Source organism: Homalodisca vitripennis, chromosome 4 (assembly GCF_021130785.1).
Source record: "Homalodisca vitripennis isolate AUS2020 chromosome 4, UT_GWSS_2.1, whole genome shotgun sequence".
Classification (NCBI taxonomy): Eukaryota; Metazoa; Arthropoda; class Insecta; order Hemiptera; family Cicadellidae; genus Homalodisca; species Homalodisca vitripennis.
The window spans coordinates 1,086,702-1,113,560 of record NC_060210.1 but is presented as its reverse complement, the minus strand read 5'-3'; the positions used below and the strand labels follow the sequence as shown (position 1 = coordinate 1,113,560).

The 26,859-nt window shown below is 33.2% G+C and overlaps 1 protein-coding gene across 2 annotated transcripts in view; it reads left to right on the top strand.

Moving 5' to 3' along the window:
* The window catches only part of LOC124358886 (zinc transporter ZIP3-like), an 82,838-nt gene that overhangs the window by 7,048 nt on the left and 48,931 nt on the right, over nt 1–26,859 (top strand). The window lies entirely within an intron of this gene.

The window sequence follows — 26,859 nt, the reverse complement described above, 5'->3', positions numbered from 1 at the left end:
TGTAAACACCATAATAAACATAACAATGTATTTCAACCCAACGCAATATTCTGAAATAATTACAACTAGTAGTGGAGCAAGCTACGTGTTCCTGTATACGATGGTTACGAAACCAATCATTGGTGTAAACAACATAGTAAACATAGCACTTTAGAACAAGCCAACAGGATATAATGCTCTAATTACAAAGCAACATACAATGCTTTGAAAGCCGTTGATGCAATGTCCATATTAATTAGATGAAACCTATAATGTATTTTCAATTTTTTACAATAGTGAAGGTTAAGTAGTTAATTTTGGTTAACTAACGCAGAATTCTCTTTTTGAATCTGAATTTTAGATATTATTTCGCATTTTACGTGAAATCATATTTGGAGTAGATTCGTTAAACAGATTTTGAAAACATTGAACACAATTTCTAAACTTGTTTGTTAACGTTAGGTACTTAGTTAGTATACTTTGTTCTAAATTTTCATTGTTTAACATAGGTATTATGCTCTTTTTAGGTGCTGCAACCTATGTATTTTGTTTTAATCACTACATTGAAACACACCAACCAATACTAACAACTTTTTATTTTGTATTTTGTAAAAACTTCATACAAGATATAAAGTACATTGCTCTCACATTAAATTAAACAGAGAAGAATAATTGACCGTCTCACACCACTGTATGAATACTGGACTCACTATATAAAAAGAAAACCTAAAATTACTAAAACAACGTTAACACACCTAGATTGTTATATGCATTGGAATCTTATTACATAAATCAAACAAATGCAGAAGATATATTAAATCAAGAAGATGGACCAATACAAAATTCAATACTACTTTCACGAAGATTAAAAAAATAATTTTTAAACTTTATATAGTATATTTCCAGTAATGATTTAATTTTAGTTTACACTCTACACCACACGCTACAAATTAATGTTAAAATCACATATGTCCAACTATTATTAAAAAAAAATTTACTTTTGTGATGTGTCTGATGAAGATAGTTTTGCTATCGAAAGGCCTCACAAAATAAGCAATTATCAGTATTGGTTGTTTCGTTTTAAATGTAGTGATTAAATTAAGAATAGCCAATATATCCATCTTCAACAACATGTGTTTTAAAATTGAAAAGGAAACATCCGTTCTAAAATAGTTGCTATTATTTGTCTGAGAATATCATACTTTACCAATAAAGTTTTTTAAGGTTTAATTGATGAATCCAAAACATTCTCAGTGTTAAGAGTGATATAAATAGCCATTATAAAATTGGATAACTCAGAGCGGCAGCGTCGCGCGAGCGGGCCGGAGAAGTGTAGTTAGAGCGGGTAAACACATACATCACCTAAACCATTACAATGCCGTGTCTGTTTGTCTGTGTGTCTGAGACATGAAAGACTACACTTCGTCATACAACTGGCTGTTACCACTTGTAAACTTCAGCATTAAGGCTAAGTGGCTGATAGGTATTAACTGCACCGATTGAAATAAAAGTATCATCTTCAATTAAGTCATACAGTTAGTCAATAATTATGGTATCTGTAACAGCACAGACTTTACGGAATGAAATAGTTTAAACTCTATAAAATCGATAGTGTTAATATGGTATGGGCTCTGTAATTCCTCCTACCCACGCCACTAAAGGATTCACGTGAAGGTCTTGCTAGAGACATTACATCCTGTTCCTCATAACTTCAGATGTGTTTTTATAAAAATAAAATAATTATTTTCCGTGAGAGTATATCTACAGGTCTGGTGACATTTTAAAATATAATTATAATGAACCATAAATATTGCATATTTAAACAAATCGCAAGATCTAATAAATAATTGGTGGTTACTGGACCAAAACATGATTTTAAAGTAAAAATTATATTTTAATTTCTTTAATTTAAAAGAAAAAAATAGCTTCCGTAAAAATATTAGGTCAAAGTAATGAATAAAACGTCTATGTTATTGCACATAACGTAGTTATAGTGGGATAGGTTGATTTAACTTGAATGTTGAGTTTAACTTCAGTTCACCTTCCTCATAGTATCCTGATGAAACAGCGAGAATACATTTTCACTTAGATTATACTGTATTTGCACTGTAAGTGTCCCTTATGTCGAAAAGATGTAAAGAGTTTATTTTGAGATTCTTCTTTCTTTTGGATCTCCAGATTTCAAGCGGCAAGTCTATGACAGCGACTGACACAAAATGTTCCACTAAGAGGAAGGTGAACTGGAGATAAAATCAAGGTTCATCTTGTATGTTATCATAAAAATTACATACTAATTTAAATAAATAATATAGTATTTTACAATTTTTAAAAATTTCTCGTATCCCAAATATAAACAAAATAAAACAGTGTAGTTTTTAACTCAGTTTGGTCTTTAATAACCTGTAAACTTGTACTTTTAGATAAATTAACTATTTGTGATAAATACTACAACTTTGAAAACACTGTTCCTTTGAAAATGGTACGTATTTTTGTTGCAATCCCTTCGACTAAATGACATCGAGCTTTTCCGAAGTAACCGACCTGACGTTTGTTAAGTTAATGGTCCACCAACTTCCAGACGGTAAAGAGCTGTTTACGTCAGGTTTTCTTTGTAGGATTGAGCTAGTTTTTAACCCTTTCACCAGCGAAAGATACGTGTGTAGTGTGGAAAGTACATGCAACTAGTTATAAGTACTTCCAATGAAGTTCTCATAAATCAGGTGTCCTCTTCATAACGCAAAGTTGTTATTTATAAAATTATTATTACCCTTAAATAATTTTAAGCATATTTTAAATCAATAATAATACAAATTTTTCTCTTTTATTAAGTGTATTTTATAACTCCTCTTTTGGAAATATTTACAATGTTTTAAAACAGGTAGTGTGCCATCATAAAATACATATTCAACAAAAAGTTACCAAAAAGTATACCATAAGTACAGCGTTATGTTGTTGTAAAAATATATGATGTGAAGGAAATGTTATGCTTCTGGAGGCTGTGTTGCTAAGTTTGACGGGTAGTTGAGATATGTTTTACATATAATAATATCTAGAATCTTTATAATATGTATGAAGTTTGGTAAATAACAAACTAATTGCAGAACAAAAAATATTCAAAGCCAGCTGCTTTACGTGAAGATTGCCAGTGAGTTTGGATCAGTGTATAACAATTCTTTTGAATTTTTGAAATTTTTGTAATTCCTCAGTAAAAATATTTAAAATACATTTCCTAAAAAAATAATAGAAAAAATATTGGGTTACAGCTAACAATTCTTTTGAAATTTTGAAATGTTTGTAATGCCTTAGTCAAAATATTTAAGATACATTTCCTAAAAAAATAATAGACAAGTATTGGGTTACAGCAAAGATAATGCAGAAAAAGATAATGTGGCATCGATGTTGCCCGATGGAAGTGGCATTAAATTCCCGCGAAGATTAGTATAGCTTCATGAAGTTATGTGCAAAACGCTCCCGAGGGGAGTGATTTCTGAAGTGGTGGATTGTTAAACGTCATACTTGAGGGTCACGCTCTGCTGGTGTTGGGACATCATTATGCTTACACCAATAGTAACATCGATACAGAAAAACCGATGTTTTTGAAAATTGGTGTTACTAATTTAAATGTTATCTGATTTGTTGTAGAATACATATTTATACAATGCAATTAACATTAATATTTTATGTATAAGAAAATATATACAAAAACTTGGCGACAATAGCTTTTGAGATGCTTGCTTGCGCAGGCACAAAGTTAGAGATCCAAGAAGGAAATCAAGTATGAAAAAAGTGGTCTATACTTTTCTTTGGTTTAGGTACATTATTACTTTATATTATTATTGGGGGTTAGTTGGAAAATATAGATTTCTGGCAAATGGTGAGGGACTAAAAGAAAGTGGAGAATTGAATTGTATGAAATAAATTTTATGTGAAAGTAAAAAGCATCAACAATCATATAAAACACCGATGACTAGAAAAAATCGGTTGCTTGACATCGATGGAAGAAACATCGAACATCGATGTTTTAAAAATTGATGTTCGATGTGCAACTCTACACTCTACTGGAAACGATAGAATAATCACTGACGATGCACATATTCTCCAATTAAAGCGACATAAAACTCCAGAAACGCTCTGCAGTAACAACGTGTACTGTACAGTTGGTTTTAATTTCGCTCCACACTTAATTATCTGTTTCAAAACGAGAAACAATAGTTTATTTAGATTATTGACAAACACTAAGTCTCGGTTTAATAAAACCGACACAGACATCCTTTAAAGCTCCAGTGTGCTGTGTGAATATACACTGCTGTTGAACTAATTCACGTTCACTAGTGTGGAAATTAAGTACGGTTTATGGTTTAAATTGAATTTCTTTGAAAATGCGTTCCACGTGACTAATTAATGAATAGTCTATAATTGAACGTATGGTATGGTCTTAATTCGCTTTAGTTTGTAACATTATTTTTCGGAAAAGGCATATATCATGAAGCATGTAACAGGTGTGATAGTGATGTATGGCAGGTTACTGGAACTGTAGATAGTGTCAGTTAAGGTGATGTTCATGTCACACGTGGCTCACGTTTAATAGCTTATTTACTACGGAACGATACAGACTTGATCGTCGTGTCATAGTCTATTGAGTCTAGTAGTATCTCTAAAAAGTTCTCTACAAACTGTCTGTATTGTCTTAAATGTATATTTAAATAGTGGTACTCAGATATATCGGGCATACTCAGCAATTAACTCCTTATATTCCATTAAATATATGTATAAGCGGCGAAAATGGTATGATATTAATCATTCAGTTCACATCTTAAAATCCATAAAAAAATTTTTAAACTATAAACTTATAACAAAGAACATTTTTCTACATGTATCGCAATAACAAATAAGAGTTTTTTGTTAACGTGCAATATTTAAAACAGATCGTTAATTTTGCCAGGTGATAAAAATTGCAATCATAATCCATGGTCCAAAATACAGAGTGAGTTTTATGTCCTGGCACACCTGGATATAATTTAAACGGCACGAGATATCTATGTGAAACCTTAACCCGACCTATAATAACAATTTTTTTTTAATTTTTCAAGTTGTTGAAAATTTCCCCCCCTTTCTAAAGGGGGGTAAAGGGGGGCAACTAAACATTTTCAAAATTTTTTTCCCTTTAAAGTGTAGGGTCAAGGTATCACATAGATATCTCGGGCAGTTTAAATTATATCCAGGTGTGCCAGGACATAAAACTCACTCTGTATATTCCTAAGTAACAACACCTATAAATCACAGTTAATACTTTAGTAATATATAGGAATAAAATGGCTGAGACATTTCACTGTTTAATTGATGAAATTATTTTAAGGTATGTTTTTTACGGTATGATTTATATGTTGATTTTAATTTTCGAATAGGCGTCACGAAAAGTCAATTTTATACATCACCCAACAAATTTTTGAATTTTTAATTATAGGTGAAAAACATGTTTAAAATTCGTCTCTGACGTATAAGAGCAGGAATGCTACTAATTGTTCAGGAATATTTGATGTTGCACAAATTAGATAGTGAAATAGCCCTTGACTGCGAGAAATAAAGAAAATTATTTGCCACAGCGTATTAAGAAAATTTCCATGTTACAAAAAAAACATCAAATATTTTTTAACTTACAAGAAATTATGAGCATTTAAAAAATGCATATGTTTTCATAGAACGTCACTTTTACGAAATTCAATATTGTTTATAAATAAAAAAATATCGTCATTCCAGTTATAATACCCTTTGTAAAATGTTGATATACTTACAATTAAGCGTTGAATGATAGTGCCTTCTAAGGATATATTTATAGAACTGCGACTAAATATACTTTACAGTACTAACTTTGGGCAGTATTTTGTTTTGTTAAGTATCAATAATACTTATAAAATTATCCGTTAAACTGAAATTTTTTAGGCGAAGATAGTTCCGTACTTTTTTTTCAGACAGGTAACCAGTATTATAAATTATTTTGCGACTTATCTAATGATATTATCGATAACTATTGAGAAATACAATAAAAAATCAATAAACACGTTGTAAGAAAAAGGTTAAATCATAAACACTTAGTATACTGTACGTATAATTAATTATTGCACTATTTGCATTGTACAAAAGACCCCAAGACATAGTATTTACGAGTGTGATCCCAAGTAAATTAAGGACTCTCCTTGTTGGAAATGTAACTAATAATATTTTTACTGAGAAATAGCAGTTTGTATAAAATATGAAAAATGAAATTTAGATAAATCGATAAAGTTTAAGTTAGTTGGATATGGCTCTTGTCTTTAAAGAATCCCTAATTTAAAACCTTGAGAGTCTGCAACAGAGTTCGTTCTATACAATAAGACAAAAATTAAAAAAAGAAATACATTTTAACAGTAACAATTAACTGCACGAATATTTCCAAAGTGCTTTAAACTTGAATCTGTACTCTAGTGAACGGTGACTACGAGTTTCAAGGGTCATTGAGTCCGAAAAGGTGGAGCATTTCATTAAGGGAGTGTAACGACAATGTGAACGTACCCTGGGTTTGAACGTGACATTGTTTTACTTCCTTTTGCACACCTTGTCAAAGCTTTGCGATTGACTTTTGCCAGCTATTGTGTGGGGCAGTTTGTTTTATACCGTTACACAGACAATGGCATATTTGTGGAAGAATAAGGCCTAACTAAGAGGCTATCGTCATTTTTATTAATATTGATAAATATTCTAAAGTCTGTAGTCTATATTAAAAATGAGACAACTGCGAATGGCTAAATGAATCTTAGATGCCAATGGTGTTCAGTATTGGTATAGAATAAATTTGTCACACTTTTAACTTTATAACTAATAACGCTATGCTTGCCCATCAGTAACATTGACCAAGGTAAAAAAAAACTATATTAAACAAACCAACAGGTAATATTTTCCTTTAAAAAGCATTGTTGATAATACCAACCAGCAATTTTGGACAAACCAACAGAATATATTTTCATCTAACAAGCATTGTTGCTAATACCTACCAGCAATATTGGGCAAACCAACAGATAGTATTGTTCATTCACAAGCATTGTTGCCAAAAACCAGTAATATTGGACGAACTAACAGATAATATTGTCCTTTAAAAAGCATTGTTGGTAATACCAACCAGCAATTTTGGACTAACCAACAGAATATATTTTCATCTAACAAGCATTGTTGCTAATACCTACCAGCAATATTGGGCAAACCAACAGATAGTATTGTTCATTCACAAGCATTATTGCTAACACCAATCATCAATATTGAGTAAACCGACTAGATCACATTGACCGCAACAACCATTCAATAAAATTAAATACATTACACCAACCAATACTTGATCCTTGGGAACCAATTAAATCTGACATTCAAAACTTTAAATTGGCCACCGCTTTTTACTACGTGCAGCTAAATGATGGGGCTTATCATTTGACATTTTTAGTTGCCCCTAAAATACCACCATATTCTGGGTTTTCAAAAATACAGTAATTATGCCTAAAAAGTAGTTAGTTCTTAACATGACAAAAAGGTGTGCAGAGTTTATATTTCTTTTATGAGCCGTTACAGTGTCAACAGGTGGTCTCCAAAGTTTTTATTATAATGTATAATAAAACTCAGGGGATTTAAAATAAAAGAATAAATTGATTGTACTTTGTTTTATTGTATATTAACTACTCGTATTTCTAGAAGTATTAGTATAGCTAATTTCAAATTCAACAGAACAGTAACATATACAAAACAGCAATTGCTCAGAATTTCCACCTGTTCAGGGATATTTTGAACCTTTAGTGATGCATACTATGCGGTATGAACACCATATACGCTTAATCCTTTTCAAATAAAAATGTAACATAAGAATGAAAGAAGGAAGAAATCCGGTTAAAGGTCAGTAGCAGGCTACCTTTTTCCTAGTACGGTTATAAACTAGCCGTATAACACATATTATGATATATGACAATTTCACATACATCGCTACTGAATCCAATGATCATGTTCTATTCGGGTGTTAAAGAATTAATAGGAATGTAATGAACATTAAATAGGAAGTAGCCTATGTGGAAATCGTTGTTACATACAAAAGGTAAATAAAGTATGCATCGTACATTCCTTACCCAAGTTTACTTTCCAATGAAACAAAAATCCAAAAGGTAAAATCTCCGTAGGTAAGCAGAAATAATTATTTTTTTTAGGAAACACTAAAATCCGAGTAAATTTGTCCAGCTTATCCAATCTGTGAAAAGTAATAAGTATATTTTTACAACTGAAATATGTATGTCGAACAAGACCCATTCGTTAATGTTGGATGGACTTGTTCTTAAAAAACATCAACTGTTTAGAAGGAAAGTATGTAGGGGAATGTCATGAACTGGAGTAGCGGTCGTCTTTAAAATTTAAACATTAGGAGCCAAGCTGCAAGATTATCAAAGAACCTCATTTTCCTATCTTGTTCAAGCGTACCTTGTTTCAATATTGATCGTCTCTTCTGTATCATTTTCCAAACTAAAAAAATTGAAAGGACTTTTTAATGGAACTTATTTTTCGTTAATAGTAATGAATAGTTATTATTTCGGTTCTTAAATTTCTGATCTCTTTTTATTAGATTCCCATGGAATATGTACCAGTAACTTTTGCATTGATTGCTCTATAAATGAATCTTACAATATTTTACTTGATAAGTGTCATATTTATAATGAGAACACACTAAAAAATGAAAGATGTGTACGACGTAAAAGGAGCAGTACTGTGTTAACCAATATTATATAAGAATTGTTGATAATGGTGTTGTTAACGAACTCCAAACAATTAACAAAACTATTGGAGTGCAATGCTCCGTATACTATATAATAAACTAATTCTTAAATTTTGAAACATAAAAAATAATTTTTGAATTTGTTTGATCATAAAAGCACAACAGATGTCACAATGTTATCTGTTGTTTTCCTTCTACGTAACAGCGAGACATGTTTCCCTATTACACAATACTGAAGGATGCACTCTTATCTCGTCATTGTAATCTTACATAACACAAACTCTTAGAGTCAAAGTGTTGTAGTATTACAGTAATTACATACAGCTCCTCAAGTACTGTTGTTATTTAATTATCATTACTGAGACATTAAAAAGTTAACGATTGACTGGTGTTTTAGTATATGTAATTGAGGAAATATAGTTCAAATATAAACATTTAATTAACTAATAATAATTCCTTTTATTAGGTTATTATTTACGATATATTTAAAAATGTACACTTTCTTTATATAAAGTGTGATTTTAAGTGTAGGGTTAAAGTCGTTGCAAGAATGTTAATTTTTTCAAGGCCACGAATTTTAACAAGTTTTCTGCAGCTCATGCCAGATTAAGAATAGTCCGTCTCAGTATAGACAATCAATGAATGCGTTAACTGCATGTTTTATAGCTAGACAGTTATTGTACAGTAGTTTAACACGTTTACTGCAGCATATGCCTCACGGCGCAAAATTACGTCGTGAGTAGTTGATCTCCCATTATAGATCAGTTAAGGTGTTAAAGAAGTTAAATAGAAAGTTTTAATTGCGATAGGTTCTTTTAAAAGTTAGTGTGCAAAACGGTGTTTATACAAATAAGATAATTTGAAACTTAGCTGAGCATGCTGGATGCTTCCAATTTAAATCATATTTATGATATATTTGTCTAATTAATACAATAACCTAGAAGACATTACCCTTTTTGCATATATTTTGGATAATAACCTCATATAAAGTTCGAATTAACCTTCATAAGACGAGTTCTTCTTTTCAATTTCTTGTTTATAAATACTTTTTAATTATAACAGGAAAATCAGGGCAAATGATTAATATCTTCAATCACTAGTGAACGTTACATATAAAGTGATACTTTTGAAAGAAAATTCCTGAGTTTCCAGGTTAAGGAGTGATGTTGTTTAGGAATGCCAAGTGATTAGTCTTCCGACAATCTTCTGTAAAGCTTATGTCATCCTTATTGCTAAAGATAATCTGATTGTAATTGTACTTCTCATGATTTATCACTATTAATAATATTCCAATCTTCAGTACTGTATTGTTTTCTGAGGCACATTCACCACCAAAATTAAAATCCACAACGGTCTGTATTTCGTAAAGTTACTTATGCAACTAATAAGGATAAACGGTGTAGTAATCGGTTCGAAAAAGACAATATTCATTTTTTCCCTGTACCCTCATTGCCTCTTGTATCGAGGAAAGTCTCTTCCACGAACTGAGGCCTTCAATCCTACTTACTCTTGCCAGGCCGCTTTCGCTTGTACGATGCACACTCATCACACGTTCTATCTTGTCTCATAAATCACGTCACCCACGCAAATCCGGTTTATGTGACTCATACGAGTTCTAAACATCGCTTATGAGAAAGCGTTACCTCGGATATGAGTAATTGTGAGGATGTTTTTGTGTCATTCTAGAGAGAATGTTTCAGAGCCAAGGCATCTTATCATCAGCATACAGGAATGGGAAGAGATGTTTGAGTTGTTATGTCTCACATCTGAGCGCTTTGCTTAATTTAACCTTGGATTTATGTCACATTGCTGAATAAAAATGTATTCCCACGTGTTGATTAGAGGTGTCCCATGTTTTATATTACCTATGTGGAAGAAACTCGATTTTTCGGACAAAAACGTACATAGTAGTTTTGATACAAGAGATCAAAATACACAAAACCGTATATTTTTACTCGTATATTAACCTATATTGTAATTATGTGTTAGATTAATTATCCACCTGAGGAAGGGATTATAATGCAGATCCCGAAACTTAGTGTTACTAATTTCTTCTATCACTGCCACGTTTCCTTCACATTGGCAATCTAATATTATTCTATACTGTATTCTGTAGTATTTAAACTATGTGAGATTTCTGATCAACAATCCATTACTAAAACAAACTTTAGACAAAGAAATGCAAAGTAAAGATCTGAAAATTCAGGTAGGGGTTACCGCTCATTACCAAGGATCAGAATGAATTCAGAATACCGAAGGATTCAGAAGACACTGGAGCTGTTTGGTTAATGTATGCTAGATATATCAAACTCTAACATTTTTATAGCAAATATATCCACATTGTCTTCTCAATCAGCATATCATGTAAGAAGCAGATATATTATGATGTTAGCATTTTTTAAAACACATTTACACGAAAAACCCCTCAGTACATAGAAAGAAGGCATGTGCTCTTTAATAAGATTCCATCATATCTCCAAAACGAAAGATCAATATTCAGCAGTACGTTTAAAATGATGACCTCATGGGTCCCTATACTACTCCGGGAATAGTTTTTTTTTATTGTTTTTTTATTTTTTATTTTTTTTTCCAAGAATCCTAGTTTGTTGAAATTGTATTGTATTTGTTGTCCAGGATGTCCACTGATTTCATTTCATGCATTTAATTTAAGAATCCCTTAGGTTTTTATTGTCTTCTTTATTTTTTGTTTTAATTTTTTCATGTTTATGAACATATTTAAGTGTCCATTTATGGCTCACAGGTATTTATTAATATATTGTCATTATTATTAATGTAATTTAATTATATCAATGTATGTAAATGTTAGAAAATAAATATTTATTTACTTCTATTTTTAACCATTTATCTTATGGTGTTTTGCCCGTAACTTGTTTTATTATTGGAAATATTAATTTTATTTTCCTTTGTATGGAATTTTATTGAAAGGGGAGTTCGTCATTTATAATATAGTGATAAAATTTAAGGTATGATGTAATTTACGTTAATTTATCTTTGCTGTATAATAATAAATCCCTTAAATGCGGTTTATGTTTAAGATGGAATAATATTGACCGTTACTCAAGTATAAATCCTGAGAGAATAAACTCAAAGGATAAGACAGGATATTTATAATACTACCACAGTGTAGTAGCGGGGCTGGGCCTCGGCACGGAAGCCCACGCCACGGTCTCTGGAGACTCCCGCAGGAAGTCGCCGCCATAAACTAACGCTCCGCTCCCCCCTTCACTGCATGCTTGGCTATGTTCCAGCAGCGTTCTGTAGAAAACTTTGCTCACGCCTCCAGCTGATGGATTTGTTTTAATTTACTAGAACTGGTTTTAATGTACAGTTAGTATTAGAAAGTAGTACGCTTACTGGCTAGAATATTTATATAGGTGGGGGATCATCTCCCTTATATTTCCTTGCAGAACTTTGAAAGATTATACTTTTTTGCAATATATAATGATTTCGTATATGAAAATCCTGCTATCCTTTAAAACTATCCATCCTATATAACTAAAATTTTCAAGATTACTACTTTAAATCAAAGGCTTACGTGCTAAAAGTGATTTTCAATTTCCTGTGTGTCATTCCTACTTATGAAACAAGATTTATCGTTCTTAAGATAAAAACGCTTGATTGTGAAAAACCATACACATGTTATGCTAGCTCTAAAGGTGCAATAGGACAACCCAATATAGTTGAATCATACAGTAGAACAACGCGTATATCTGGATAGACTTTGGCATCCCAATTAAAAGGCCTATATTTTTCAAAGGTTAGTACGTATGTTCAAAATGGTTTTTTTTTTACACAACTGTTACTTTGGATTTCAAAAAATCAGTCAGAGGTAGTTTATTTTTATTCAGTTTAATACTTCTTGCTAAAGGCCAATAAAACCGCGTCATTTCAGATTTTATGTTGGCCGATGCTCTATTACGGACAACGTGGGTTCATAAGCTGTTTATTAACCTACCTCCATCCGGAAAGTTGGTACTAAAAATCTTTGAAATCGCAGGAGCATTAATTTTTACTGTTTCTCAGAACCGGCTGAGTAACTGATCATTAAAACGCCCTTTTTATACTCTTGACTCCTTTATGGCTCCAGAGTTCGGAATAAGCGCACAGTTCCAATCTGCTCTCGTGTGTGGTGATGGTACATATATTCTGGTTCTAGACATACTAAGAGAAGTCTATACTGTACGAGGTGATAACATTTGTATACCTTACTACCAGGATATTAGCTGTTTTTCTATCATGATTTCCCCTAGTGGGGTTATGGTATTCTTTTTAGTTCTATTGTGATATGAAATGCAACAAATGTTTTAATAAGTTAAAGAATATAAAAATATTTCACGTTGTTATTGAAATTGTTAAGGTTATTATCTTGTTACTTATTCAGTTGGAGATTCGTTGCATGGAATGTGAAAAAAACAAACAAACTAATTACCAGATTCGTTGAAAAATAGATAGTAAAATTACGAAAAAACTTTTATCTGTGAAATCTATTGCAAATGCGAAGTTTTGTGGTTGGTTAGGCAAAGAAAACATAAGACGTTCTGACAACCTAATAAGGTTATTACTATGTCAAATAACATAAACTGTACTATTAACAGTAATGCTATCATCATTATCAGGTTAATAAATATGTATCGTTTGGTTTTTGTTTTAATATTTGAAATTATTTAAGCGTTTCAAAATAAATAATGTCAAATTAATAATTAAAGTAATTTATGATGTAGTATCACGATAAATAGTATCAAAGCTCGTGGGAAAATTTCACCTTCCAGTGCTTGCTTTTTTTAAGAGCCCGTCTGATTTTTTTTAAAGAACACTTTAAACGTGACTTCCATAATGAAACCGCATATTTTCCCAATTACTCCTCAAATATACTCTTTCTTATTAACAGGATGACACAAGTGTTAAATCCAGCGAGAATGTCAATAGGGTGTGAGTGGGTGTGTGCGTGAATTATCCGATAGTACAAAAATGGTTTTGTGATGGTTGGTGTAAAACCTGAATTCGTTAGTCACATTACTTCATTATAGGCTTCGATAACTATTAGTTAGCGAGGATAAAATGTCGTACCCGAGTCAAATTCGAACCAAGGTCCTTGGAACCTTTCAGATACCAGGTGTAAAGAACGAGTAGACAATTCCTGTTTGTTATTATCACTAAAATCATCCAAGTGAGATTTACATCACTGATACTCGCTGTGGAGGCCAATCTAAGACTCTTGTCAAAGTAGTCGGTTACAACTTTGTGATGAAAAAGGAGTTTTCAAAGCAATGCAGCGAAAGCCGGCGGCCACAAACGGGTTAGCTTAATTAGGCGGCGCTCCACTCAAAACATCTGTCTGATGGCTTTTCTGTCGATAAAAGAAAACATGGAAAGCTTTATTTTAAAGAAACTTTGATCTTCCATTTAATTACGGCACCTCTCTCTTGATTTAACAGGGAAATATCTGGATTAGAATTTAAATGGAAATAAGATGTTCATTTTGAGTTGTGCTTTGTAATACTCAAAGTTTCCCTCATAGTACTTTGCTTTCTATTTACAATTTCATAATTTAACTACGTTTAAATTCTACGCTAGTCCTGCCTTTAAAATAATAGCAATGCATGTTCTTGCGAAACAAAATAAAGTTCAGTATATAACTATTCAAATGATTTATGCAACACGTATCTGTGTTGGAAGTTAATACTATTGTATATAATAAGAGACATACGAAGCTATATAGGGTACAATTTAATATTATTGTTGAATGAGTGCATGGGAATCCACTTCTAAAGTTGGGTCAGAAACTCAGCAGCTGTGTGTCTGTCTGAGTGTTTACATAGTAATGGTCGAACTGATCGAGATACCTTGAAATTTCAGACAAATATTTTCCTTCATACATGGAACAAACTAATCGATGTTTGTTATTGCAAGCTCTGGTGACTTTGCTTGGATACAAGGTGAGGATACACATTAACTCCATGTCAATTATAGAAGGTTTAAAAAGCAACTGACTGCAATTACGATATTCAAAGCATCATTGATTACAATTAACTTCACGAATGATGATATAAGCCGAAAGACAGAAAAATAAAATAAGTTCGTTTCAGTATCAATGTACTGAAAAGAGCAAAGAATTTGGAATGTACATTTAGAAACAATTGGACATATGTTTGTCATTTTTCACTGGAGACGGCGTCAGCAACAAGTCTGAGAAATGATGTCAAGTATGTAATTTGTGAGGAACTCGGAGTTCTAGATCACACACTATAAGTAGGGCGTATACTTTGTAATTTCGTAAATGAACGCAAAGCCACGCACACTAATTGGCTGAGCTTTAGGGAGGTTTATTACCCTAGGAGATGAAAGAAACTATTTTTGACTGTACGGTATGTCAATCTGTCTGTGCGGCCACGTGATATCTCTAAAAGGAATTGACCTATAGAGTAGAAATTTTGCACGAAGCTTCGTTTCCATATAGGCAACATCAGAGCGATCATTCCGGGGAGCAATTAATTCTAGAATGAATTGCGAGATTTTAAAATTGTATGCTTTTCATCGAAGCCAATTACAAAACATATGCTTGGCGTACGTAACTTGTAATTTTTCACATGAAGGCTAAGCCTCGTGTGCTTGAACTCTGTAAGTGAAAATAAATTCCGAGAATTTAGTTACAGTACCCTGGTAATTCCTTAAGTAAAAAAAATACATCAGTTCTAGGCTGTGACCTGCAAATAGCAAATAAGTACGATTAAAAATTAAGTATAAAAGTACATTTTTATGACAGAAGGCGAAAAGGTGTTTTTTTTGAAGGTGTGGAATTTTTTCCACACCTCATTTCACTTACTCTCTGCTAATTCTCGGTAAGGTTATAAGAAGCTATGACACTGAAACATTCTTTCTTGGATGACACAAAAACATACAAACTATTCATACACGAGATAACATTTTCTCATAAGCGATGTTTAGAACTCGTATGAATCACTTAAACCGGATTTGAGTGGGTGGTGTGATTTATGAGACAAGGTAGTACGAGCGATGTGTGTGCACCGCACAAGCGAAAGCGGCCTGGCAAGAGTAAGTAGGATCGAAGGTCAAAGCCAGAAGTACCTCAGTTTGTGGAAGTGACTTTCCCTGGAACTTCTGCTTTCCTCACCAACGTGTCGGGTGATTGCCATTGTTACTTGACACCTTCGTATTTAAATGTATCTATACATCAATGAAAAGCAGAAGAGACATAATTCCAAGGAAATCCTTGTAAGACACGTCATTTATGAGAGTTGCTCTCTATCATGTGATCATCCTGATTACCTAACTCATTTTTCGTGCCATGCTATTTATTAAGGATCCAAAATTTCCTTCTAAAAGTCGTGTTTTTGTGTGTCTATAACCCTCTGTGTTGGGGTCAAAACATAAAATGCAGCAAATTTTGTTTATTCTGGAGAATAAAAATATGGTAAGTTGGTAAAGATTTCATTACTTTCTGTTAGGTCCTTCATGTCGCGGTTGAATCAATTTATTAGTATTTGTCTCTCCAATATTTATAGCAATATTAATCGTGCTTTGTAGTATTTTATGTTTAATGCTATACCGAATGAAGTGTTTTATCCATACCTTCAATTTATCTTTTAAGAATGTTCTCCAATTTTTTTGATTGGCAGATTGACGGGTTCTGAGTAAGCAATGATTTTACGAGTAACATAGTTTTAACTTTTTTATACATTCACAATACAATCACGTTTGCATTGCTCCTCTGTAAATGGGAAAACCTGGTTGGTTGGACATTATGATCCGCAAATAGGACGTAACGGGAAAATCTTATCGGAGAGGTGTTGAAAAATAGTCCGTCACTCGTCATTGTAATCCGTTGTTGGTTGTTGGAAACATATCTATATATCCACTTGAACTCCTCCCGTACATGAAATCCCTGCCACTCAAAAGATGCGTCATTTTAAAAGTACTTTAGCTGGCATGATGTCTCCAACACCCTTGAAGTCACTTAGGGTTTTATGATAATTCCCGTGTCTGCAAGCGAGTAATTCTGGGAGATCTTGGTTGCTTAATTCCAGGATCTCCGCTCTGAGTTTAAACTGAGTGTCAAAATATCTATTATTTGAATGTATGTATATCCGCTAAATTTTCTGAAGTGTAATTTGTGATCTTTAGGGAAAGCAATTTTGCAAAAAGGATATTACTGTGATTTTTTATAGCTGCTGAAGTGTTCTTGATCATCCCCAAATCGATGTTTGTTAATCGAATGAACTCCAGTCACTAGATACCTCCTACATGGGGTCCACGTTAACATTTCGTGCCTATACCTCATTTAAATATTTAGATATTGTGTGAACGGACAGACGTAATTAAATTTGCAGGCTCGTGAATGATAGGCTTTGCTAATACTTTGCAATGTGGATATTTATGGTGTAGTAAACCGTTTACGTGTGCTTAAGTAGTAACAATTCTAACAATTAACAGGTTTAACATCACAACCATTTTTTTTTTCAATAACCTTTTAAAAAAACTTCGATAGTTACTTTGGTTGACCTCTAAGAAAAGGTAGATGATGGTTAGACGAAACTGAGTGTGCTCGTGGCATTGCCACAAGACCATTTCTGCGAAGTAGATAAGGTTTAAAGGAGTTGTACCATTAGCATAAACACGTCTCTCATGCATGTCTAAAGCGTGGGTGTGATACGAAGGCAGCGCAGTAAAGTGAGACATGCTCTTCCACAAGTATATCGTGAGCTGTGGGTGGGGGAGGGCACCGCACGGGACCTATTCATCTTGATAACTGTCAACATTAGTTCAGCGTAACTTTTATCAGAACACGCTATAAATGACAATACTGCATGGAGAGATATAGTGATGCTGCGGGCCTATAGCAATAGGATGTTTATGTACATGAGTGGGCGTGTTGTTTGCATTCAGTAATTATACGCCCATTGTTGTACTCTGAAGGCTGCAAACTTGAGATTGTGGCTATTGTCTCCTTATCCTTCGGCCCTATAGGACCTCCAGGGAATGATGAACTTTTACGGCAACGGCAGTGTAGTACCCATATCCTACAGTGCAATACAATTTTAATAAATTTCATATCTAATTTTATGTAATAAACATAAGTGAAAATAAACTCCATTCTATTTTGTAGTCGGGACAAAAGCAATTCCTGTGAAGAGAGATTTACGGTATTGCCCTCGTGACGTAGAGGGAATTGGAAGTGACAAGCACAATTAGTTCCCAATGTTTTACTGGCATCAGTCGTTACTTTTGTTTACTTTTTGATTACTCTCGTATAGAGGATGTGGCATGAAATCACTAGTAGTTGTTATTTGTTATTGACAGCATTATCAAACAAGTTATTGTTTTTAATGATACAACAGTTCGATATGGTGATGTACTTTGGTCAATAACATTTACAAATATTAGTAAAGAGTTAAAAAATCCCTATAATTCAAAATAATAATAATTAATTGAAAGTCAAAAATATATATTGACACTTATTTTATAAGAAATAAAATGCCTTATCGTTACTGTGGGTCAGCTTAACGCAACCAATAACTGTAAATCTTCTTTTAACAATAGAGAAAATTGCGTATAAAACGACACTTTTTATTGGTGAATTATTAATGCCGCTGTTAATATAATTGCTTAAAAAATCAGACTTGGTTTTCGAATATGTATTATCTACGCTTCTTGGTGTAAATATTCCAAAGTAAATTTGAAATCAGTGTAATTTTTACTCTTTATCAGTGTAAGGTAGTGTGAACTGTAAATAAAACTCCGTGCAGCAGATTTGATTAACTTATAAGCAATCTGATCAAATGCAGTTTTATTTCTGACAGAGAAATCAGTAAAATAGTGTGCAGCGTTAAAACTTTGACGGAATAATTTGTAAAAAGCAGTATTATAATTCCATAAAACTCATGATTACTGTAATTAAAAGCAAGATTCCAGAATATCAAGCTCAGTTTGCAATTAGAGAATTGGTACAGGACTCTATTGTTCTTGGAGTGTTAAAATGATTTAATATAAAGTCTATTCTATGTATTAGGTAATAGCTAATGGCACAGCCATCAACATATTTACTTAATCACCTGAAGAGTACACCTGAAATTAATTATTTAAGCAGGATATACCAATAAATAGTAATAACATTAAAATGTTTTTGACAAAAATTATGATTTGTTGAGAGACTGGAAAGTATGTATTTCCATGTCTTTGACTTCCTTGTGTATTCACACAACATATTGAGTATTTATTGATCTAAATACTTGAAATATTGCATGGAATTTAATTTCTACGTAGGTAAAATTACTTCTATGATGGTGCATTTCCATACATAAGATTTGGCATAGCGTCATTGAAACTTGTCACTCAGTAGGTTGATACAATTTCTCTTCTGTGTGCCTGTTGGCAAGAAATTTATTGTCTGTATGATTGTATATATGTTTGTTCGCATACAATGAAAACACCTATAATAGACTTCAAATCCAAGCGAAGCCTGCTACGCGACACGTGGTGTAGCGTACTCCTACCTTATTATAATTTTCACTCTCTGGAAACCTATAAGTGTTCAGTTGAGGCTTTAACTAAGCACAATATATCGTCGGGTAGTGTTATCAGAGCTACACGAGCTTTGGTACCGTTTGCAAGACAAAGACACGACACGGTGACAGGGGCTTTGTCACTCTTCTCTGAGTTGCCCAACCCGAAGTGCAACATCAGAATGTAGGCTACTTCTGAGTTCAATATTCGCGTAGTTGCTCGTAGGTACAGGGCCTGTGATCTAACTTAGAGTGTGTTTTAGAGTCGGTTTTGTTATTCCAACTGAAGTCCTCACATAGCACGGGGGTTTTTATGTAATCGATAATATTTGGAGTGATGCAGGAATTACAATTGGAATTCCCTGGATTAAACCAGCAATGTTGCGAACTCCACTTAGAGCTATTGAATGATAATAGCTTTGTGATTGTTTCACGACACTGTATTAAGGAGGGCTTTTTTAATCCAGTGGCATTTTTATTACTAGTAGTAAGTGTTTCTAAAGGGAAAGGACCCAAACCCTTTTTTAAATGTCTATTGATTGACCTTCCCAGGCATCTAACCCACCACCTGTAGATTAGAGAGCCGCGCCCTACCTCTACACTACGGTGAAGATCAAGGTCACACTACCCACAGCCAACAACAGTGTGTACGAATAGGTTTTTATTATCTATGATGATGTGATTATATGGCGTTTCTCAGTGATATATAATCATATTAAGTAACTAGGGGGAATTAATTAACACTGAGTTTTCCAATAGTATATTTATATTTGCTCTTTAAAAACATTGTTATTTTCTATTCTATTTTCTGTTAGTTTTTAAGGTTTAGACTGGTTGTTACAATTTAATGTAGTCTAGTTTTCACTAATATCATACTGGAGTAATGCTACATCTTATAAGATATAACCCAAAAATATTTTAAATTTATTCATGTTATCGATGCTCATTCATAAGGGGGATAGTTTGTACGACACCGATATAAAATCTTTGTAATCATTGGTCCGGTCACATGTAATTGTATAGGTATTCGTAAAATATAAACAATGACGTGACGAAAATAAAATCAGAGCAACACTGATGAAATATCCTGGAATTCAAAACTTTAAACATTTGTTTCTTTATAACACATATAATTTTTTACATGAGGTTTATGAGAAAATGAACTGAACTCAAACGTGATTTTAAGATCCACAGATTTACAAAATAGTGTGAGTAAATGGTTTCCTTAACTAAGGATAGAGAATAGAATGTTTTCCTTTTCAAAGGCCCTTCTTCTCAAAACAAAAACAAACTAGAAGACGGGCATTAAGAACCAATCTGTGCCAGTCTCTAACTCTAATTCCTAATAATTATTGTTTTATGGGTTTTTGGCATAAATCTAATAATAATAATATATATGGTTTATAAATGTTAACAAAGATTAAATACTGCCACTATTCAGGACTGACCAAAGTTACTATACTTTTTTATATTGGCTTAATCTCATTAACACCAGCATAGTAAGTGCAACATTAGCTTGAAGATTTGCTAACGATTCTTGAAGAACAAACCCTGGAAGAAGGTGAAGAGTGCCGGTGTAATAAACTGTGCCGGTCAAATTGAGGTGCAGAGATTCATTTTGGTACATTTAAACCGTTTTTACTCCGCTTTGAAACTCTTCAAACCTCTTATATAGGAAGTAACAATGGATTATAATATTGTTACGTCACGTCTAATATTGACTATGCCTCACACGTCCTCACTTCCTGGTAGGGAGTGGAATGTTTGAGTGTTGACCCACCTTGACGTCAGGTGTTCACTGAGTCGCCTAATCAAGATTGATGCTCATGAAAGTTTAATCCAATCAAAGTTGTACCAAGTAGAGCCAAATAGTGTTAAATTATGGGGCCTACTGTATTACTCCAGTGCCTACCGGAGAGCCGGTTGATAAGGTTACTATTGTCACACAACGAACAGCAGCCAACAAACTTTGTGCAGGTGCAGGAAACACACTGTGTAAAGTTCATTTCTATGTTGTCACTCCATGTCGAGCTGGGAGGTATATGTCACGTGATTGCGGAGGTAAGTAAGAACAAACGATAAATTCTCAAAGTTTGTAATCGATATAAATAATACTCTCTTGACTGATTATATCGTCAATTTCGCCTAGAAAATCCAATAGTAGTAAACATAAGAGTTTTTCGAGTCAGTAGTGGTAAATATTAAAGTCAACGCATGATATTACTATTATATTATATTTTGATATTCAAATATTTTAAGAGTAGACTATATGTATTCTAAGCTCAGGTGTGTTTTAATTTATTTCACAACTATAAATCACTATCTTCGTTCCTTTCAAGGTAGGAATAGGCCAAAGGAAGTGTTGCGTAACATGCTTCGCTGAGATTGAATGCAAACTTTCCAGTCTACATCTCATTTCATTCTTGAGGTCAATCAGTCAGACAGACAATCATGCAGAAAAGAAATTTTGTACATCCCTCCAGAAGACAAGAGAGATATTTTGTCAGCCCACTAAGTTATATACACTTCAATGACGATCCCATGGACGTTCCGTAATTCTTGTCTATGTATAGATAAAGTTCATGCAAAATTTAAACACTACATATGAAATCTATCTCGAGATATTTTTCCACATGATACATTAACATTTTGCTCATTAATTTTGATTCCATAGCAGTGTTTAAATAATAGTTTCTACTTACCAAGTTACCAAGTGGTTTTTGTTTGGTGATAAGGCTAAATGTTTTATTAAGTCACGTGTTAAAATTTAATTTAATTTTGCTCCGTTTATTTACAAATTTATTTATTATGCGACTTTGTCTTTGTCATGAAGGTTACCTGTAAGACAAATTTTTAAATTACCAAATGCGCCAACGCGCAGCCAAATCCCAAGTAGTTACATGCACCATTATCTAACCCGGGTTGTCTATACAGAGTGTCCAGCAACCATGTTCAGTATTTTAATAAAGAACCTTAAAAAGTTTATTCGTAAAAATCCACTACATTGTTGTATGTACTTGCAATGCATGGATTTAACCTGTTTTTACGTTTGGTGCTGTAACTCAGTTATTTGTTATTCAATCTTTTTGAAACAAAAATTTTTGGATTGGTAATAAAATACGCTAAAGAAAGTTATCCTGGTGAATTTGTGGTCAAAGTAGCCGTTTCAAAGCTAATACAATTTGAAAATTTTGAACGGCCGCCATTTTGAAATGCAATGAGATATTTGTTTTATTTTTTTCAATGAAAAGGACCAACACTAGGTTAACATAACTGTTAAGTTTTAATTCTGTATCTTAAGTGGTTTTTAGTAGTAATTTCTTTCCCAAAAAAACACATACAGACAGACAGACGCTAAACGAAGCGAAATAGGGCACCTGTTATATTGCATTATTTGTTAGTTTTGGCCTGCTGAACAATGTGGAAAAGTTTGTTCGAATGGTTGCTGGACACCCTGTATAGTAATGAAGTTTCATGCAAAATGCCAAGTCTATAGATCAGTTCGTTCTCAAGATGTCATGCGGAAAGACGTACTAGCATAGGTAGATTGATTGACAGACAGAAATAGAATTTTCAACAGAAGTGTTACGGTCTGTTCGTTGATTACGCAACAGAATTCAGCTATACTTGGAAACAACTCCATGCACTCCGAGCGTAATTTTATGTACGCTAAGAATGTAGCCAGGCTAGAGCGCCAGGTTGAAGTGGTATTTATTAACATAGTGCATACACATTTTTAGTATTTTATTTTATTTTTACACTTCTTCATTGCATAACTACGTGCAGTAAAGACACAATGTAGACTTTCACTTGCTACCTATAAATACAGTTTATTTGCCGTTTTAAATGTGAATGTTACTCTGTTTGTACGGCCTTTAATTTAATGTGGCATAGGTTACCGCTTACTATTTCAAATTTGTGGAATATGGTCATTTTTATATTTCCAAAAAAGTAAATTTTCTCGTAGTAGAAAATCTTTAAAAAATATATTTCCATGAAGTGTCAAAAATTATGTACAACATGACGTTAGTTTGCATTTAAAAATTTGAGATTTTACATATTACTCTCTGTTTTTTGAGAACCCTGGAGTTTTTTAAAGTTGAAATTATTTAAAAAAATATTTTGAGTGGATTTAGTGGGGAATCCGTTTAAACTAAATCTTTGCAATTAGGCGTTTGACCGTTATACATTTGAGACTGGTGGTCTGAAACAATATTGCAGGATTAAAAGTATTTATAGTAACTTATTTTTTTGCGTGGATGTTTTAAAATCTCTCCATAAATGATTATCCCATTTTTCAGGATAGGCTTAGATGATTATTTGTTAGTATGCAAAAATGTCGTACCCGAAGTAGATTTGAACTTGAACTCCTGGCCTGATAAGCTGAAAACTATGTAGGAATCTCGTAGAGACGGTATTGTAATTTATTAGACATTTAAAATTTAAAACACAAAATGAAACAGCTCAAATTTAGATAGAGAAGTAATTAATTTAGATTTTACTCTGGCAATGTTAGGTAATAATTGATATGTTGTGTAACCTCCAAAACTAGCACTGAGTATTTGCTGTATAAGGCCTGCAGTCCGACCAATAATTATAAAAAATATATAGTTATGAAATTATTTTTTTAAATTTGTAATACTACAATTAAGGTTATTTATTTAATGAAAATTCTTACATAAATGAATTCTTTATTGTAATAAAACCTTTTGCTATTACAAAAAGCATCTAACCCCACCTTACTGCAGATTATTGATTAAATAAATGATTTCTATTTTCAATTGCTTATATTTTCGGTTAACTAATTTCAGTCAGAAAATTGCCTTTTGATTATGTGTACGAATTTCAATAAAGGAACACAAGGATATTTGTAATAATACACTTTTATGTCCTTGGCAAAATAATGTACTCAAAAAATGGTAATGGTTTACCACAATCATAATCAGATTGTAAACCACATATGGAGACCTCAGCTCACGTACGGTCGACATGCCAGACATGGCGGAACCGTATCAAGGTAAGAGAGAGGTACAATATGACCTGTCTGCCTTGTACCCCGTCAATGTCACTGCCACAGATATACTATTACTGGTAGTTGTGTTCGGTCACTGAGTAGCCGTGCGTGTTGTAACAGGATCATGTTACTGGGAGTGTTAGAAATCTAGTGGGGTAACATTTACGTACACAACGGTATCTTGTAAACTATGGTCAGACTGTAGACCACATATGGAGACCTCAGCTCACGTACGGTCGACATGCCAGACATGGCGGAACCTTATCAAGGTAAGAGAGAGGTACAATATGACCTGTCTGCCTTGTACCCCTTCAATATCACTGCCACAGATATACTGTTACTGGTAGTTGTGTTCGGTCACTGAGTATCTGTGCCGTGTTGTAACAGGATCATGTTACTGGGGGTGTTAGCAATCGAGGAGAGTAACATTTACGTACACAACAGTCTCTTGTAAACTATGGTCAGACTGTAGACCACATACCAAAACAAACTGTTAGGTGAGTAGTGAACCGTAACTTTACCTGAACAACTTTTGAAATGGTGGACTCAAACTTAAAATTTGTTCACTTAGAAAATAAGCTGAAAATCCTCCTATTGTATTTATTCTTAAAAGGACATTTGCAATTGCTTCAGGAGTGCAGAGTTTAGGATACGTAATGATGAGGATAGGGGCCGCGTTCTGTCAAAATTCCACGAGAAAGGATAGCTGGTACTATCTCAGTCATTTTACCCTGGAAGAAATGGAGGCCAGTCCTCTTTCGGCCTCTCCAGTCACAGCTAGAAGGAGACTGCAATCCTTCACGTCTGGGCTAGCAATATCTTTTAATACTAAGGAAATTACTATAAGGACCAAAGAAGTCCATTCCGAATAATTTGACGCGATTATACGAGCAGATTGTTCTGGCACTTAATCTACATCGAACTTATCGTTAAACTGTATAAGCGCTTTTTAGATATACGGAACGGTCATCAATTTAGCTTTTAATTTATTATCACAATGGAAGTGGTGAAGTTTTGATCTGCATAAATTGAGCCAAAGATTTGGCATTCATTTTTATTTCTAAATTCCATACCGCTAGCATCGTTCAGAGCTGGCTGTTGCTCCATTTCCACAATAAACTTCTCTGTATCAAACATAATATATTATGAGTAAACAACAACAAAACCAGACAAAACAACAATAACCTTCGGCTTGTTATGCTTTGGTTCGGAGTTCTATCCAAAACTGTCTGGGGTGATGTTGCACGTCGAAGTTCTGCTAGATTTAGTCAGATATGTGGAAGTTTCTATTCGTATAGTATGCAACGTAAGGTTACCTAAGTCCTGATAACCAAGTTTTTCTGCCGCAAGTTCTGGTCGCGGTGTTTTCGTCCGTGTAGTACTGCATCCAGTGTAGGTTCAACTGGAAGGTATAAACAAGCCGTATAAGTATAAACTAACCACAGGAATTTTATTTGGAGATAGCATTTTAGTACTGAGTTGCAAAACTTTAAATTTGCAAAACAACTAAGAAATAACTACACGTACTCTATTTAAAAGTTGACGAATAGTGTTTGATTTTCTAATAATACATGTTAATAAACAAATTCAGGTGCAGGGGACTCGATACCGGTAAATGTCGATGAGGCAGTCCTCTACTCTGTTACGATGATAATGGCGATGAAAAAGTAGTAACTGTTATAACCATTGTTGGTTATAAATACATCATTCCAGTAGCGTGTATGAATTTTTTTAACATTTAATAGTTTAACATAAATAAAATAATGTTTCATTATGTTTTAAGTGGGAATATTAATGCACTACTATCATTACTACAACATATTAATTCAAAAATTGAATCTAGCACTAGTAGCACGAGACACTTTAATTTGACCTGTACCTTTCAATGTGTCAGTTAAGCGTGTGGTAGTAATTTCCTACCACTTATTACGCTCTACATGCGGGCCTAAGTGTTCAAGTTACGGATTAACAGTTTTCTTGCGGCCACCTCAAAATCCTTATAACGTTCTTACTCCAGAAAACATATATCTACGCTTTGAACCTCCTAATTTCTATTGATCACTGGAGCTAATATCGTCCATTCTTTGATAAAACTGATAAATAATAACTCTTTTAAAATATTTTGTAGTTACTGATTTATAAAGAAGATATTTAGTAATCGATTAATCTACGTTCGAAGTAAATAGTAAATAATGGTTACGAAAAACTGTTACAAGTGATGACGCTGGATAACATACAAGACTAAAAGCGGCGTAAAAATATAAACAACACAGTCAACACAAAATGTAAGTTATATATATAGAAGTGTAGCTTGTGGTCATTTAAACAAAGGTATATCACACAAAAAATGTATATACCTAGGTGCAGTGTTTATGATTCCAACTATTTTATATGTTTAAGAAGATGATGGCAGTAAACTTCGATAACAAAAAATTGTAATAATGTTAACGAATAATATTTTATGTTGTATTATGACAAGGAGGAATGACAATAATAATCTTTTCAACTGAGAAAAGCTAATGTTTGGAAATACGGAGTAAAATGGAGCT